Below are 17,698 nucleotides of genomic sequence, written 5' to 3' on the forward strand. Positions count from 1 at the left end.
TCTGTGCTCATGACTTCCTGGGAAATGCAGACATTCCTGGGCCTGGAAAGCCCAGGAGGGGCCACACCTGACTACCTGCCCCCCCCCCCCCACCCCCCCCCCACACAGCTTCTCCCAGCCTGAAAGCCCACCATTCCCCAGTTCCCAGCCCAGATGTCTCCTGGTCGCCAGAAGGAAGAGGAAGAAAAGAACAGACGCTGAACCTGAAGTTTTATCTTCTTTTTTAATAAAATAAATGAAGGATGAAGTGAGTTGGTGCGAAATATTCTTGCAGCCCACGTTATTCTGCGGGGAGCTCTGGAGGGGAGCTCAGGGCAGGGGCTGAGATGGACACTGCACAAATCTGGCTCCATATTGGCTGCAGGTGGCTAAGAGAGAAGACGGGAGCTTGGAGCCTGCCTTCCTTTTCGATTCCAGGTCTACTCTGGCGGTGGGGAGTGAGGGCTGGAGCGGCCCGTGGGTAAGCCTTCTCACTAGCTTCAGGTAAAGGAAATGCTTGATCCATAAAACATGTTTAAAATAGACATACTTACCAAAACTGACTTACAACAAGGGCTCACAGTCTTGTAGCTGCTCATTCAGTGCATCTTTATTGGGGACCCACTGGGTGGCAGGTTCTGTTCTAGGCACTGGGGATTCAGAGAGCAAGAAAGACACGGTCTTGGCAAGGATATTAAACCGCCTCTGATCCTGGTGCTTCTTTAGGGGACCAACACTGGATCATGTTTTAAAAACACTTTTTCTTAAGGTTCTTAGGACCATTAAATCTTTAGGATAGAGTTTCCAGATAAAACACAGAATGCTTAAATTTTAATTTCAGATAAACAACAAATACTTACTTACTGTAAGCATGTCCCAAATATTGCATGGACCATGCTTTTACTAAATAATTGTTTTTTACCTGAAGTTCAAATTCAACTGAGTATCCTGCATTTTTATTTGATAAATCTTACAACCCTACTTTAGAAAAAAAGATACAAATCGATGGGGGTAGCATCTCCAGCTTGCATGTTAAATACGGACTTTGGAGGAAGGCAGCCAGAACACAACCTCATACCAGGCCCCTTTACCTATGTTATTTCATCTAGACACCCCACCACAACTCCATGAAATAGGTTCTGTTATCATCCCCATTTTGCTTATGAATAGATGGAAGCTCAGAGAGGTTAAGTGACTTGCCCAAGGTTGCCCAGCCTGGGCTTTTTCCATGGCACCCCAATTCCAAGCCAATGGTTGTCTTCGCAGAGTTCTTATTTTCCTAGCTTGTCCTGGCTTCTCTCAACTTCTTCCCTTTTTTCCACAAACGTTCAAGGAAAGATTCACTCCCATCAGATCCATGTCAGTGCCCTAATGAAAACCACCGCCCAAGCCCATGAAGGACGAGATCTGTCGAACCCTAATGAGAATGGTTCCGATTATGCAAAAAGCAACCTCATGGTTATTCTAATGTTACAAGTAAATATAAAACATTTAGAAATACTTGGCTTGAGCTGTTTTTTTCAAGTACAGATGTCTGACTCCCTGCCAGTTTGTTATTAAAAATGCTATGGTGGTTTGGGTACAAAGATTGCTGTAAAAATAAAAGCTGATGCACTTCGAGCGCTTGTTTTGACTCTGCAGGGCAAGTCAGCGACGGCGGGGCTCAAGCAGATGGTGGCTAGTGGGGGCTTCTACGGCGGGTCCCCCAACATTCACAGCTGGGTCACTCCCCGGCTTAAAACCCTGCAGGAACTTCCCATGGCACCTCAAATCCCAGATCAGTTCCTGCCGCCCTCCAGCCCCAACTGCTCCCTCTCCCCTGGCTTACTGGCTTCTCCCAGCTCCACGCACTTGCACTTGCTGTGTCCTCTGCCTGTGTGTTTCCCCCCGGGGCTCCTCATCTCACTGGCTCCTTTTCAGCCTTCTTCCTTCAGGCCAACTCTGACCACCTTCGCTGATGTGGGGTGTGCTCCTTTAGCCTCCAGCGGCTCGGTCAATATCCTTTGTTTCCTCCTCACTCTGAAATCACTGTTCGCTTTTTGCGTTTCCCACCAGAAAAGTAAGCCCCATGAAGACAGGGACCGTGTCGCTTTCGTTGACACACTTTGTCCCGGGCAGACAGAGCAATGTTGGAGCACACAGTGGTTGCTCAATAAATGTTTGTGGAACAAAGTAATGAGTTTACCAAAGCTCCTGAAGTCTTCCATTGCAGAGTCCCCTCTGGGTCTATGGGCTGGAAGGAAAGGGGCAGCTTCTACACATTTTAATCAACTCATGGAAAAGACCGAAACTTGGGAGAATCCTAGACCTCCGTGAGCAATGGTTTTGAAGCCAGCAGGAATTTCCAGGGCGATGCTCTCAGTCTCAGGATTGGAAAACTTTAATTTGCTATAGCTATTGCTTACGTATAGCAGGAGACGTGTAAAAGAAACGGAAGATTGAGGGGGTTCAAATGCACCAACGTCAACATTGTCACCCTAATAATCTCGCTATTCCCGGTAAATGCACCGATGTGATGAGAATGATTTTGAGGCACCGGACGGGGAGCACTCTCTGGAGCCCTGGCACCCTAGCTTGGCAATCAAGACTCCTCACACGCTTACTTTAAACTCCTCCTTCAAGTTCTTCTCCTGCCTGTCTTTATGCAGCCTGCGTCCCATCGGTCCTGAATTACTTGTCATGCATACCATTCCCTGTGTGCTTTCCCTATGCCTGTCCCTTGACTCCCCAGGAGCCCTTGGCCTAGACTGCCCCTTCCCCACCTTGCAGATCCAAAACCTACTCACCCGTCAGGGCCTGGTTCAAAGATTATCTATTATCTTATCAGACTTTTATTATGTCTACCCCCACCTGGCAGTGATCTCTCCCTTCTCTGAACAACCTGGGCTTTTTTCTTTTTTTTTCCTTTTCCTCATCATGTTCGGCTTGATATCAAGCCTGACTTCATGCTCCATAAGGGCAGGAGCTGTGCTTCATTTTTTTCAACAAATGAGTTCATGACGTTTCCTGGGCACACACAACCTCATGTCATTAGCTCTGCGCAAGAATGGGACTGCATCAGGGAGCTATGCTGAGCAGAATCCAAAACTTAATTTCCCCTTCCCCAAGGCCTGAGGGAGGAGTGATGTGGCTTATAGATTGGGGAATCTAAACCAGTGTCCACAGGACCCTACGTGTCCAAACGAAAGGTCCAGAAAACAGACTGAACTTTCCCCTTTCCACTCAGATGTTTTCCTGTTGGGTGGCCAAAAGCCTGAAACAGCTGAATTCCTGGGCGCCCTACAAACCTCTCCCATCCCCAGCTTTCCCAAATATTTTATTCCAAAACTCTGTCCAAATAAAAAATCCCTAAAGAAACGCAAGTGCTAACACTGAACACATGAGTCCCAGAACCAGAGATCCGAGTGGAAATAAATACCCTGTTTTTGCCAGGTACATGTTGTCAAATATAGGAACATGCAAATATATCTATCTCAAGTGGGTCGTAAACAAAGCATGCACCTCCTGCGGGGTCCAAGTTCACTTACAAAAAGATGGTAACTGGTTTTGGAGAATCTCACACGCATAAAGCCAAGGATCCTCCCTTTCTGCGTGATCCAGGAGATCTGGAAACGTGCTGAGAGCAATGTGGTTTTAAACCGAAGCCCAGTACAAGCTTTTGATCTATAGGAGGACAGTCTGTGTGCATGTGCAGCCCTCCTGCATTCGACAGGCTGAATGTAAACACTCCTTTCGCACACTGAATCTGGGTTTATTATTTTGCTTTGGGACACACACATCTTTTGCATTTTCTACATATGCGACACATGGAGAGGTGAGGCAGGAGTCCTGTGACTCACACCCAAGTGTGGCCTTGGCAGTTTTGGGGTCACTGTCATATTTTCAACAAGTGGTTGCCGTTAGATGGTAAGCTAGTAAAAATGTTCCCCTGAACTCATCGTGAATTGCAACAGGAGGAAACACTCCATCACTGAGAAGTGACACTAATGTATTCTATTAGATTTGCTTATCATGTTAAAGAGCATATTAAAAGGAAATGTTTGGAAAAGGGATGCCATTATGTTGTATGATGGATTGAGAATTCCTAATTTGGAAAAAATGTGCTAAGACAACATGATTGATGTGAGTGACCTACTTTATTTTATAAGAAAGTATGAGTGCCTCAGGCTCATTGGTACACATATTTGGAAAAAGTTGTTTTTTTTCCACATTAAGTTTTTATTAACATTTTCAAAAGAGCAGAAACACCATAGAAGGATGTAAGTTGTGACTTGTCAATGCAGATGTGTTTGTAGTCATTTGCTGCTTAGAAAAACTTATCCCCGTGCTGGAAGGGTTTCTGGATTAGGAGTCTCTTGCCAAGTGAACACCTGATGGGGAGAAATAGGACACCTTTTTCACTGATAAAAAATGACAGGGAAGGGGCATTTTTATTTAAAGCACAAATGGATCTTCTGCTAAGTAGCTAGTGATCTCTTAGAATGATTAACATTTCATGGAGCCCCCTGGCCACCTTCCGGCAGCAGAGATCGAATGAAATCGAGGCTGAGTTAACCATTTTATTTCTCCTTTGGAAACTGGAGCCCAAAGCTGGGGTTCCCCATTATCAAATGAAGCTGCTTAGTCTGGAAATTGGGAATTCTTGGGTTTATCCCAGAAACGGAACTGCAGGGGCTCCGACAGAGGACTGGTGGCTGAAAAAACACTCTGTTACCATTAAAGTGACATTGCCAGTGAGATTAAGACTTCAGAAATGCCTGTGGTACCATGTTTACTGAAAAAAAGTGGGATCTGAAGAAGAAATAAGTATTGAAAAGTGGAGGTAGAAGAATAAATTGGTACAAGTTTTCTGGAGGGCAATTTGTCAACTTGTCACCAAAGCCTTAGATTTCTGCATGCCTGTGGACCCAGAATTCCACTCCTAGAAAGTTCTTCTCAAGAAATAATCATTAATACTCACAGAGCTTTAAGTAATGAGATGTTCACTTTAGACTTCTAATATTAAAAAATTGACTCTCTACATGTCTGCAGTTGGGGGTTGCTTAAATAAATTCATACATTTAATGCAGCTGTTGAAATGATAATGTAGAATAATAACATTGTGGGAAAAGGTTTGTGATAGTTTATTAAGTAGAAAAAGTGGGTTAGAAAATATTTTGCACAGTATGAGGCTATTTGAACAACTCTGTATACATATATTACTTACTTCTTAGACCTATACATTGTATACTTCAGTAGATATGTGTACAATGTCATATAAATTATACTATTTTATGTGTGTGTGTATATACATATAAATGTATATAACATATACAATATATGCGTATAATATATCTTTTGGGGGGTGGGACATTCATCAAAGTTTTAAGAATAACTTTTTCTAAAGAGTAGATTTTACAGGTACTATTTGTCCCTTTCCTTTTGTGTGTTTTCATGTTCTACAGTAGACATGTTTTCCTTTGATAATAAGTAAAGCAGTTATTAAGTGGAAAATCCAAGAGACTCAACAGATTACTTAATAGAAACAATAAGAGAGTTCACAAGGATTCCCAGACACAAACTAAATAGTTTTCTCATATAATAGAAATAGCAAGTTGAAAATATAAAAATTATTCCTTTTGCTACAGCAAAAACAGAACAAAAAAAGCATAAATCACCATAAAACTGAAAATACACCAATTCATGCAAGAAATATCTAAGACCTTTTAGAAGCAAGTTTGAATACACTGAAGAAAATCTAAATAAAATAAATTATTGTCTTTCTGCTTGGGATGTCTAAATATTGTTAAGATCTCAATTCTCCCCCCAAGTTAGTTTATAAATTTTATGTAAATTCAATAAAATTTCTGATTAAAAGAACTGGCAAGCTGACTCTCAGTATTATCCAGGAGGACAGATCCATGAGGATAGACAATTTCTGTAAAAGAAGAAAAATGAGATGGGGCTTGACCCATTGGATTTGAAAAGATATTACAAAAGTCAGAATAATTAAGCAGTACGCTAATGTTATAGAAATACCAAATAGATAAACAAAGTAGAATGTAGAATAGAATAAAATAGGCTAATGGAGTAAAATGTAAGTTATGTGATAAAGACTGTAATTTGCGTTTGTAGAGAAAGGCTACATTGTGCATTGACAATGCTGGAATAATCAGTTATCCCTTAAAGAGAGGGAAAAAAATGGGTTTTGACCTCATGCCACATCCACAGAAAAAAAAATTCCAGATGTATTAAAGATGCACACATTTTTCTAAATGACAAAAGTTGCAAAAGAAACCAGATAAAAATAATTCCATAATCTTGAGACGGTGAAAAGCCTTTCTTGAAAACAGATAAACCTCAGGATCCATAAAGGAAAAAAAGCTAACAATTTTACCTGCATAAATATTCAAATCTTTGGTATGGGAGATACACACTATAAACACATGACAAACTAGGGATGTAACATAACATATGACAAGCAATTGATTAAGAGCTTTGCTATATAAAGTCCTGTTTTCAGATAAGAAAAAGACCACCGTGCCAATAGAAAAATTGGAAGACGTAAGCAAGATTTTTACAGAAGAAGAAATATAAATAGCCACTAAACGTACAAGAAAAGATGCTGAACCTCACTAACGAGCAGTTTAAAATGAGAAGAAAATAATATTTTCCCTCATCATTCTCAAAGTCTTAAAAAGGAAGAGAACACTCAATGTATTGAGGATGTGGAGAAATATTTTTGATCCAGTAATTTCATGCCAGGGAATTTATCTTATGGAAATGTCACAAAATGGCCCAATAGATGCTGGAACACTCTGCAGGTGGTTGAAGGAAGGAGGCAGACCTGCTTATACGATAGGACAAAAAAAAAGGTCCAAGAGACAAGGTATCTTTGTGATCCCAGTTTCTGTTCAAGAAGCATATATAACTATTCCTGTACTGAGAAGAATTGCTCTAGTGGACTGTAAATGGTAGTGGAGTTGGGGGAGGCATCTTCACGGATTCTTTCCCCTCTGTCACATTTACATTTTTTATGATCATGTGTCACTTTTATAATTAAAAAAACAATGCGCATCTGACAGCGGTGCCCAGAGAGGTGAGGCGACTTGCCCAAGTTTGACAGCACTTGAGGACCAGAGGCGCTGGGTCCCCCGCTGACCCCAGAGTTCCTTCTCCCTGCTGAGGAAGAGCCTCTCCCACATGGCACCCAGGGAGTACCCTGAAAATGCCACTTATCGCCACCTGTTGGGCATACATGGCATTGATTTGATGGGTTTCAGTGTGGGGCCTGAGCCCGCAGTAGTAATGGGATGGCTCAGCCAGGGCCAGGGCTGGCTTGTCCACTTGCCTCCTAAGGGAAATCCTGGGAGGGCATCTGTGGGTTCTAGAAGGACCCCTTGAACCAACGAGCAGTGATCTGGCTAGGGATTCCTTCTGCCGCCCACATGAATGTTCTTGCATTCGCCACGTGGGGAAAGCTCACACAGCTGGTGGCAGAGGGCCTTCCTGGAGGGGGAGGAGGGGCTGGCCTCAAAGTGTATGACAACATCTGCTTGTATTGTAAAGTGCTTTATAATTTACTTTTCTATCCATTACCTCATTTAATCTCCAGATCATCTTCTGAAAGAAGAAGAATCAGCGGGACTGTTATTATTCCCATTTCACAGAAGAAACAACTGAGACACGGGAGGTTGAGACACTGACCAGGTCACACAGCTGGGAGGTGTGGAGAAGGAATGAGAGGTCCGCTTCATTCTCAGCTCCTGCCACACTTCTGGGAAAACACCTATCCACCCTCAGCACATGGAAGCAAGTTCCCCTTGCTGGAGATTGGCCTCGACCAAGGCCACTGTGGAGTTTTCTGCACCATCTAGGATGACATCTAGGATGACCCCCTCACCCCTTCTGACCCAGTGTCTAGCATGCTTGGGTCTCCTCTGGCAGCTTTTTGCTTCTTGGCGGCTAAGACGGGTTGAACTGACTGTTTGAGGGGCTCCTGGAGAAAGGCACAGATCTGAATGTTCTCCAACAGAGGGTATCAGCCTGCTCAGGAAAGGCTTCTAACATAGAGCCCGGTCTGGAAGCCCCAAGTGCCCTTGATTCATGCTTGTGCTCCGCACAGTGCCTGGCACAGAGCGAGTGCTCAATAAAGATCGGCTGAGCCAGTAGATTGGCTGTAAGGTCCTGGGTCTCCACTCCAGTTTTTCAGATCTCACCCTGGCCTCAGGCTATCCCTATCCCCATGCTGAGACTCTTCTTCCCCCACTGTCACATGGATGTGGGCCCGTCTCTGGGACCTGAAGCCATACCTCATGGCTAGGGGCACTACCAGTTTACTTTCAGAACAAAGGGGTTGGAGGAGCAGAGCCCAACTTTATGTAAGAGACTTAGAGCAGGAGGCTGGAGAGAAGTGCAGGAGGGTCTCCAAATGGCTTCAGAGTCCACCTTTCTAGCAGTTCCATTGGCTTCAACTTCCCCAAGAATTTGACTCCACCAAGAGCAGCCCCTTAAAGCCAGAGACCTTGCTTTTCTGCTTCTGTTCGTCCTCAGCACATGGCAGGTGCATGTGAGTGAATGTGGCCCCTTGTAACAATTTGCCACAGTAGAAATGAGAAGTTTAGGGTTATAAATTATAGGCTACGCAGGCCAGCTGCCTCCATTGGAGACCCGGAAGATTTGCCCACAGTCTCAGAGAGAGAGAGAGAGAGAGAGAGGCAGTGGAAGAGATCTGGACAGGATGAATGAGCTGGTTTTCAGAGATCAGCCAAAGCCAAGGCCAGCTCACTTGGTTTGGGTTGGGAGCCAGGGGAACCTGATTGGGAGTCACCCAGCACATACCAGAACCCCCACATTGGCTCCAGCCAAAGCTCAATTACTGCTGGGAGAGGCATGATGCTCTCAAAATGAAGTCATATCTATCGAAAAGATCCTTGAGGCTACTTACCTGTGAAATAATTACATGTGCCTCAGAACTAGGAGATCAAGGATTTCTATCCAACGTCCCATGATGCTCTTAAAAAAGGTTTCACTGTAAACTGCAGGTGGGGTGGGGAGAGGCAAGATTTCGGAGCCAGGGCACCGTGTTTTAATTCCACCTTTTATGTTTTGGCTTCATCTCATCTATGTGTATATATCTCTCTATAGACAATTAAAACAACATTAAAGGAGATTAAAAGAGCAACGATTATCATCCATAATCATATTGCTATAACTCAATTGTACCCACATGCATACACCTTGTTTAATTACACAAGCCATATACCAATACACTCTTCTTGCCAGAAATGAAACAATCAAGAAGTATACATTGTATACTTGTATACATTAGAGTCAGTAAGCGTACCTGGTCCACACCATTCCCCCACCAGCGCCCCTTTGTTCCCTTGAATGTGGACTTGAAGTAGCACTGTTGTCACTTGTGTATCTTTCCAGAATTTTTCTCTAAGATCTCATTTAAGTGTATATACATGTCACTGAACATTAGCGTGTGAATAAACAGGTAAGTGTTTGTTTTAAACATCAATGGGATCATATTATGTATTGTTCTGGAACTTGCTTTATTCTCCTTTAACAGGTCTTGGAGATCTTCTTGTGATACTACATAGAGATAGCTACTCACATCTTTTTATTTTTTTTAACGATTTTATTTATTTATTTGACAGAGAGAGACACATCGAGAGCAGGAACACAAGCAGGGAGAGTGGGAGAGGGAGAAGCAGGCTCCCTGCGGAGCAGGGAGCCTGATGCGGGGCTCAATCCCAGGACCCTGGGATCATGACCTGAGCCGAAGGCAGATGCTTTTTTTTTTTTTTTTTTTTCCCCGAAGGCAGATGCTTAACGACTGAGCCACCCAGGCGCCCCTACTCTCATCTTTTTAATAGTGACACAATTTTCTCTAGTACAGAAGAAACACAATGTTTTACCAGTCCCGCATTAAAGGACACATGGTTTGTTTCTGATTTTTTTCAATATTCTACACAGAGTGTGTATATATATATACACACTTTGGGCTTTGCTCTGCCTTAAGCTTCCTGCCTCTCTCACGTGGCTGATGAATCCTTTTATTAGTGTCAGCAGACTGTCCTATTGGGGAATGTCAGCTCCATGAGGGCAGAGATTTTGTCTGTTTTCTTTACTGCCATGTTCCCAGTGCCCATAGCAGTGCTTGCTCAGCAGAAGTGCACAGTATATGTTTGTTGAATGAAAAACTGACCAGCAAGAGGACACAGCTGAAAACCATTTTAATGATTAATGCTTGTCTAATGCCCGAACTTGACAAAGGCATGTTTACTTCCTAATCATATTCTGCCCTCAGAACAATTGTGTGAGGTCAGTAGATCCTGCATTGTGATTACTCCTGACTTGCTGATACAACAGCATCAGGAGGGAAAAACAAAACAAAACATCGGGGATTTTATGTCTGGGCACATTAAATAATAGTTATCTAGTTCCCCAAATAATCCTTGAGGGCAAGGATCATGATCCACTAGATCTTTTAACCCTGTTAATTGCTGGTCAGTTGCAAATTTCCTTATAAATGGTAAATGCGCTATGTTGGTTGAATGACTACATGATCCCCAAATACTATAAGTATGTGATTTTTAAGTGGTGCTATACTTCTGGGGGCACAGTCTACTAACCCACTCTGCTTTCAAGAAGGCAACCAAGCTATCCTGGCCCATCTTCACCATCTGGTGGCTGGTGTGGGGAATGGCCTTTCTTTCTTCCCCAGTGTTGGGGGTTATGCTTTTTCCTCTCTCACCACTGGGCCAAATTTACCTCTGACAAGCTTTGTTCAAGGTTTATATACCTTCCAAATGTTCGTTCCTTTTCTCTTTGGAATTGTAAGTATTGCCCACTTCTACTCCCTTCAAATAATTTGAAAGTCAAAACCAACCAACCCCAAACATGACTGAGAAGTCCAACGGTCATGCTCTGCGGTGAAAAGGAAAGTCATAGGGACGCCTGGGTGGCTCAGCCAGTTAAGTCTGCCTTCGACTCAGGTCATGATCCCGGAGTCTCATCCAGCCCCATGTTGGGCTTCCTGCTCAGTGGGGAATCTGCTTCTCCCTCTCTCCCTGCTCCTCCCCCTGCTTGTGCTCTCTCTCTGTCTCAAATAAATACATAAAATCTTAAAAAAGAAAAAAGAAAAGGAAGACATACATTTTGAAGTAGAATCAGATCTCGGACCACTTCCCTTCAAAGTGCCCCAGGACCCTAGAGTCTCCACAGAGCTTCATCTAATTCCTTGTCCCAACAACTCCCCCTGCTTCAAAATGTGTTCTCCCCTGCCAACTAGCATTACTTCTATTTTTCTGTTTTCTTTAATTATGACCACCTCTATCACAATACCTATGAATTTTATTGCACTTATGTATTTACAAGGTCGTCTTTCTCTACTAGACAGTGAGCTGCTTGAGGGAAGAGATCATGAGATTTTTCATTTTTGAATCCCAAATGCTAACACAGTGTCTGGCAAATAACAGGTACATTTCCGGGGCGGAGGGGGGGGGGTTGCTTTTCATGGCACTCTACCAGTATAATTAAACACACTTATATTCCTACCAAGCCTATAATTCTTTATCTTATGAGTAGACATTTAATAGGTTTTTGGGGGAGGAGAAACTTGAAAACTTGACCATTTTTAACACTGTCGCTGTGAGAGACAACATTCTGCATCCCAGACAGCGATGAAGAAAGAAATTTTTGGAACCTAACCTATTTGAAACTTAAGGCCTTCCAGCTTCCTTCCTGACTCAGCACAGATTCTTATTGGGCTCCAAGGGACACCCCGCCCCTACCAGGAAATGCAGTGTCTGACTAACATGGAGGAGTCACAGCATCGAAGAAGAGAGAGTCTGGCAGATGGTGGGCCCCAGCAGGAACTTACGATTGCATTCCCCTTTTAAGGATGCATTCCTCTTGGACTTAAGTGAGGGCCTGCAAAAGGGGGTTGCTGGGGGAGGCTGGTATAGGGGGCCAAGCCTGTATCCCTCTCTGTAAAGCTCTGGGTCTGTGTGTAGTTTGTCTTAGCTGAGCATCTTATGCTTTTTTTTCCTTCATCCCCCTGCCCAGCTTGGTCTTTGGCTATAATATTGCCCGATATTCTTCCTTTTCTTTCTTTTTCTTTATTGAGATATAAAAATTTATAGTCAAACCCACAAGTCTTAAGTTCAATGAATTTTGGCAATTGTACACATGTGTGTTACCATCACCCTAGTCAAGATAGAGGACATGTCTAGCACCCCAAAGAGTTCCCTTGTGCTCCTTTATAGCCAACCTCTGCCAGAGGCAACCACTCTTCTGACTTCTATATTCAGTTATGAATTTCATATAAACAGAATTACATAGCACGTTTCTTTCCTTTCTTTATTTACTAGAACAACAATAATGAAAATGTGTAGACATAATTGAATTTCTTTTCTTTTCCAAGGTGTCAAAAGTTAACATCTCCCAATGTTTGACAGTGGTGGCCTCTGGCTAGGGGAAATTCAAGTGACTGTTACTTACTTCTTCATACATTCTGGTCTAGTATGAAAATATACATATAATTTTATAATAATCAGACAAAAATAAGGCTTTTTCCTGGAATGGAAGGACAATGGCTCTTGTGGAGAAGTAAAGAAGTGAGGTTCAGATGGGCACAGAGATGGAGCCCTGGCTGTCTGAAGGCTCATGCCATTCCCTGGCAAGATCTCGTCCTGATGGTAGGGTACTTGGTACATCCCCCCCGGTTAGAGACCTCTCCCGCCATTCCCTGTCTGGTTTCTTGGTTATGCTTTTGGATATGGGACCATTTGACCAAAGGATTCCTCCGACCTCAAACTCTTGCCCTTGCATCTTAGCAAATCGAAAACACTGTCTAAAGCAAGGGTTAAAAATTCCATGAAAATCATGAAAAATACGCGCACACGTAACTTTAAATTCTCGATGACACATTTGCGTTTTGGTGATGGGCATAAAGCAAATGGTTATAGAGCAAAGTATACAAGTGTAGGTAAAATCTATACACTATGGTCTCTGAGTATCATTGAACAGAGATAAGGGGGAACTCCTTGTTTTGTTTCTTTGATGGCCCTGTGACACAGATGGGTGCATGGTGGAGAAGGAGTGAATATAGGAGGGGCATAAATGAAGAGAAAGTTTTGAATCCCCAAATATTTGCAGGAACACTTAAAGAGAAAACAACCTAGCAATTTCACAACAGAATTCAAGGCCCGACTCTGTTGGTTAAATGGTCCCATATGTGGTGTGCGGAGCTGGGAGGCTTGGAACGGGCTGGCCCGGGCCAGTGCCAGGGCTCTGCGTGAACTGGCTGGACAGGGAGCAAGTTGTTCAACCTCGCTGAGCCCATCTCTGCCTCTCTAACGGGGTAATAACAACAGTGTTCACCTCCCTGGGTGTGTGGGAACGTGGCCAAAGCAAGGTGTGAGCGGGCTCTCTGTAATCCATACATTCTACCCACGTGCTGGCTCTCTCTCATCTCTTCCAGACCTGGAATAAAGGCTCTGGAGAGAATGTGGGATCTAGGCTCTGTAGTCTGTGGTCATTGACTTTTGGGGGGACTCAGAGCAAAGTGTTATCTCTTTCCTCACACTGTGGGCCCTGACTTCCTCGCTGGGGAAAAGGGGAGCATTCTGATAGGATACAGGAGGTGGGGGGAAGAGGACAAGTTGTTGGGGTCAGACAGACCTGGGTTGGAATCCAGACTTCTTCATTTACTCGCTGTGTGTGTGTGACCTTGGGGCGAATCCCTTTATTTCAGAGTCTTGGTTTTCACATCTGGAAGGTGGGAGTAGACTGAATACTTCAGTGGGTTTCCGAGAGGACTGGATAAGATAGAACCTTGTCACAGATGCTTAGCACAGTGTACAGGTGACATCAGTGATAGAAATGGACCGCCTCTCATGCAAGATGCCCCCGCAGCAGCTGAGCAATGAAATAGACCCTATCTTGTTCCCAGCACACCTGAGCAGCCGCCCCTTAAATCAGAATCAGCGGCGCTCAGAGCAAGGGGCAGAAATACGGCACTCTCCTGCTTCCACAATGAGAATCAAGTTTTCCACCACGCTGGGCAGAGGCAAGATGGATCACCTGGATGGAGGAAATACTACAGATGGGCGAGATGCACCAAAGCCCATCTGGGGGAGATCCACGTCCACATGGTTGGCACTGTGATCCATTCTTCATCTGGAAGGCTTGGCATCCTGTGCGTGTTCAGACGTCTCACCATGCAGCCAGGCCTGGAGACTGCAACCGCTGGGGAGGAGGAAGGTCGGGGTTGTTTTTTATTTTTAGCAACCCCAAGACTTTCTCCCACTTCCCGGTGGCCAAATCGGCCAAGGAGTCCCCTCAGGGACAGAGCAGGGAGGCCCCAACCTGCAGTCCTCCGCCCCTCCGAGGTCCGCAAAAACCTTTCCTCAAGGCTGGCGATTGGCCCCAGATGAGAGGTGGGCTCGGTCTCGCAGAGCTCAGGGTTTTACTGGAAGTGGGAAACCCAAACCTCTTGGTGAGGTGTTGTTTTTTGGTTTTTGGTTTTGTTTTGTTTTGTTTTTTTCCTTGCAACTTTCACTGTTTTGTCCCACAAGACAGGTAGCCAATGGGGGGGGGGGAGGAGTTCTTTTTAAGAAATAGCCCTCCGCACCCTGGCAGTCTCTGAACCTCCGCCCCCTTCCCTGGGTCTTCCTGGCTCCCCCCACCCCAGCCCCTCCTCCGACTCCCAGGCCTCAGAGGGGGAAGGAGCCGCGCGTCCCGTTTCCCCGGCTGTAAAGTGAGGGCGTTTCTCTTTTCTAAAGCTGTCTTCAGTCATACCTGACTTCGACTGTCTTTTCCTTTTTCCTCCCCACCCTCCCCACTCTATCAACTGGATCTCTTGTGCGGTTCTTGCCTTTTACAGGGGCGAACGCCTGCGACCTATGAGATCCCCATTTGCTTTTCCTCGGGCCACACCTCCCGGGCCTTCCTGCGGGAGCGGGCGACTACCTGCTAATTTTAGCCCTTAACCCCGAGTAGAAGCGGATTGCAGTTGGCAACACCTGATCCGCAAGCGCTCCAAGCCCCGGGCACCTTCTCGGAGCGCGGGGCCGGGCGGCCGGAGGCCCGCACGCAGCAGAGGCCGGGACCGGCCGGAGCCCAGAGCGCGGCTGCACGGCCGCACCAGACGGCGAGGCCCGAGCCCGCCGCTCCGGAGTCTGGAGCCCAGAACCTCGGAAAGGCCTCCGCTGCCCGCCCAGACGCCTCAGCTGGGCAGATGCTGCACTCCCCAGATTCATTTTTAATTCATGACATCAGTTTAGGGGCCGTCGGAGCCTCTAAACAGCCTTTCTCCAAACCAAAACAACCACCACGACGCAAATGAAAAGGAGGCGGCCGCCAGGTCCAGAACGCGGTCTCCTCTGTTCCCAGGCACCGGGCATTTGGAAAAGCACTTTCCAGAGAGGGACCTGCTGTCCCTCCCGTCAGAGTTATCCCCGCCCCGCCTTTCCCTGGGGCCCAAATTGGACACCAGGGTATTTGCCATAAAGACAGAACTGGTGTCAACGTGGTTTCGATCAGGACTTTATAACTTTGCATTAAACAATCAAATATACACTTTCAGGGAGATTAAAGCCTCCCCCAAAGACTTTTGCACACACAACACATATATAATAAATATTTGTATATTATACATCCAAAACTGTATACAGTATACGATATATAACGTATAGTTAATTAAACATATTATATGTTAATAAGTAATATAATAATGTAATATAGGAACTAGATGTTAAATATATGTCAAACAGCATATAATATGATGAAACCATATAATACATGTTATATGTTAAATAATATATATAATATATAATACCGAATTATATATTGTATATAACAAATAATACAAATAATACATAATACAAACGGACCATACATAATATATTATAGGTCATATATATTAAACAGCATCTCCTCCTCTGAAATATCCAAGGAGCCAAGGGGACGGGTACCACGGAGCCCCAGGGAGCCTGAGGAGGAGGCAGGCGCACAATGGTCCCCAGATGCTGGTGGCACCACCCCAGTCCTCACTCCATCCCAGCTCCCCACCAGCCCACGTGTCTTGGGGTGGCCATAAATATTCCAAATGACTAGCTCCTCATTGGAGTAATGGAGTTAACAGATTATCTCTTACAGAGGTCAGTCTCCAATGAAGGGGGTGGGGGAGACACAAATTTCGTAAATGAGACCCTAGGGCATCCTTCTCCACGGTCACTGCAAGCCCTGAGCATTTGGCGTTTGGTTACCCCCCTCCCCCCAGTGTAAACCTAAGTGTTCTGTCTCAGACATATAAGACAACTTAAAGTGCCATTTTCCAATGTGGGCATTTAGAGGCAGTTTGGAAATTGAAACGAATCTTTATATGCAAGACTTGACGTTTCAGAGGCGCTTTAAAGCTGCGGTTAGAAAGGCAGTTACGAAACCCGTGGATGGGCTGCAAGGAGACGATTCAAAGCAAAGCGAAATGCACAGTTAGAAATTTGATATTAACCGCGCACTTCCAAGTAATGCAGCTTAATGATAATTGCTGCGAGTGTTTACTCTTCTCATGCTGAAGAAATAGGAGAAACGTTTTGACAGAGAAGTTACCCTGAAGAGTTTCATCTTTTAAAAGGGGAAAATATCCCAGAGGCCGACGCTGGCTTCCTGGCAAGCTAAAACAGTGCGTGGGGGATTCAGTTTTTCTCCAGTTACCTAGAAGCGGGACCTCAAAATCAATCGTCTGGAAGACGGGAGTGTGTGTTAAGCGAGGGCTGTTTTCGATGGGAACGCGCAGTGCCCGTCCTCGAGCGGGCTCGGGACCCAGACACCCTCTCCCGAAGCGCGGTTCCCCGGCCGGAGGCCCGCGCGCACGCCGCCCGGAGCGCCCTGCTGCCGGGACCGTCCGCCGCCCCGGGGCGCGCCGCCGCGCGAGCCGCTTCTGTTTGCAGTGCCTTTAACTTTCCGTTTCTGGTTCTCTTCCCTTCGAGCACCCTGCCGCGGAGTGTTAGACAAGCTCTGTCGTCTGTGGGCTCTCACCTCAGAGTCAATATTATCTCAGATGGGCACAATAGACTGGAATGAAAAGCTAATATTGAACCAATGAGGTCCCTGCCCGCGCCGCCGCGATGCCACCCTTTGTTGCGCTGCTCCCGGCGAGCCGCGGGCGGCCGGCTAAGCGGAGGGCGGCTGCGGTCGGGCCTCTCCGGGTCCCCGCCGGGGTGGGGGAGACGGGCGGACCCGGCGCGGAGGCCTCGGAGGCCCGACCCGGAGGTCCCCGCGGGCCCCACTCGGCCTCTCCGCCAGCCGCGCGGAAGCTGGGCGCATGGCGTGTCCCCGCGCCCAGACGCGGAGGGGGACTCAAATAGCGGAGCGGGGCCTGGTCCGTCCGACCCCTGGACTCTAGGAGCCCCGGAATGTGAGTGTGGTGGGCAGGGGTGCAGCTGCGGGGCCCCCACTGGAGGGACACCCCCCCCCCCGCCCCGCCCCGCTAGCCCTGGGGGCAGCCTGGCCGCTGCCGGTAAATAAAGGCCGCCAGGGCCCAGGCTTGGGGGATGAGGTCTCGTCAGGCCGAAGTGGGGGGGGGGGCGGGAAGACCCTCTCTGTGCGCCTCTTCGGAAGCTCCCTGTCCCTGGGCACACTTCCGTCTCCCCGCTAGGTCCGCGCAGGCTGGCCTAGGTAGCCGCGGAGGCAGAGGTAGCAGGACGCGGGGCCTTCGCGCCGC

At 46.2% G+C, this 17,698-nt stretch overlaps 1 long non-coding RNA gene across 2 annotated transcripts in view; it reads right to left on the minus strand.

The window, feature by feature from the left end:
• LOC116643994 overlaps nt 1-17,698 on the minus strand; it is a 44,334-nt gene that overhangs the window by 19,824 nt on the left and 6,812 nt on the right. For both annotated transcript variants that reach the window (XR_004301682.1, XR_004301683.1), the window contains exons 2-3: nt 14,056-14,220; nt 534-629 (exon numbers count right to left, since the gene is read on the minus strand). This is a non-coding gene — a long non-coding RNA (uncharacterized LOC116643994). The remainder of the gene's footprint in view (nt 1-533; nt 630-14,055; nt 14,221-17,698) is intronic.

The sequence above is a fragment of the Phoca vitulina genome, unplaced genomic scaffold (genome assembly GCF_004348235.1).
Source record: "Phoca vitulina isolate PV1807 unplaced genomic scaffold, GSC_HSeal_1.0 scaffold28, whole genome shotgun sequence".
NCBI classification, from domain to species: Eukaryota; Metazoa; Chordata; class Mammalia; order Carnivora; family Phocidae; genus Phoca; species Phoca vitulina.